Source organism: Trachymyrmex cornetzi, unplaced genomic scaffold (assembly GCF_001594075.2).
Source record: "Trachymyrmex cornetzi isolate Tcor2-1 unplaced genomic scaffold, Tcor1.1 scaffold598, whole genome shotgun sequence".
NCBI lineage: Eukaryota > Metazoa > Arthropoda > Insecta > Hymenoptera > Formicidae > Trachymyrmex > Trachymyrmex cornetzi.
Window position 1 is genome coordinate 59,481 of NW_017299912.1, and position 1,551 is coordinate 61,031.

A 1,551-nucleotide genomic window follows, 5' to 3' on the forward strand; every position below is an offset into this window, starting at 1 on the left:
ACGGGCCTTTACGATTTCCTTACTGATTACGTCTTACGGACTTACGTTTTTCTATGTGCTCCCGGCTTTAAGCACCCTAAGCGTAATTTTCGCCAAAGAATCATATCGTTTCACTTGAATATCAGTTTCCGCCTAATTCCTTTATGTTTTACGCTATTTTGTTGTTACGTCAAAATATGGTGGAACCATGCGTAAAATCTAATTTCTGGTTTATTTTTGCTTATTCTGTCTGAAAAAATGCACATGGCTTTTGATTTTGCAACAATACAATGGCTGCGTTCAGCAGACTCAACAGTTTTGCAACCGTTTTGAGATAGGACTATTCCTTTAAATCTAAAAGTATAATCCAATCAGCGCGACGAATCATAAAACGGTTGCAAAACTGTTGAGTCTGCTGTGGTCTGCTGAACGCAGCCAATTATAGAAGTCGTGCGCTCCTTTGCATCGCGTGAAAGGTCGGAACCAGTCGAAACCCGTGGAACAGTACAACTACAGACCTTATTTTGCCTCTGTGACAGATTTCCTAACCTCAATAGTCATCAACTTTAAAGGCTTAAACACAATAGATACAGGCAACAGGCACAGAGCTGTGGGATGTAATATCGAACTTACACACCAGAGCTTTGATTAGACAGCTCGTTATTCCCTGTTGTCTGTGCCTATTGCCTATGCCTATGTGTTTAAGCCTTTACACTTAATATTTCGGATCACAGGGCAGAGCGACGTATTTTTTGCCAGATTCTTTTGTTTCATACAAAAACGCGTCGAATAAGCACACACATAAGAATGGTCTCACAAAATTTTCCGATTTTAATAATTTATTCGATCATCTGCTCATATATACACGATGGAAAGGTACCGGTTCCCCATGAGGCGTACTTTTCGAGATGAGTAGGTTACGAAAACCAATCGTAAATTCGTTTAGTATTTCTGTTAGAGTGTACAACAGAAATTCTAATCAGCAATTGGTTGCATTAGTTCCGCATTTCTCTAATCTTCCGCGAAATACGCTCAATGTGAATGCGGGCTTTCAGAATGGAGTATTTTAGTAAATAAAAAATAACGTATTCTAGCCGACATTCACATTAGGCGTATTTCGCGGAAGATTAGAGAAATGCGGAACTAATGCAATCAATTGTTGATTAGAATTTCTGTTGTACACTCTAAAGAAATGCTAAACGAATTTACGATTGGTTTTCGTAATCTACGCAACTCGAAAAGTACGCCTCATGGGGAACCGGTATCTTTCCATCGCGTATATATGAGCGGATGATCGAATAAATTATTAAAATTGGAAAATTTTGTGAAACCACTCTTAGGCTTCTTCGACGTTCTTGCATGAAACAAAAGAATCTGGCAAAAAAAAACGTCATTCTGCATAGAGTCTTATGGCGAATTCGATTGGATGCATTAATGCACACTAGTGTGCACTGAGTGCGCCTTCTCTCATAGCGTATTCGATTACTGACTCGACCCGACTCCGAGTCAACAGTCTGTTCTTTTTAGCTGCATTTCTTACACGTAATTTAGCTCTTCTTTTGCAGCTAAACA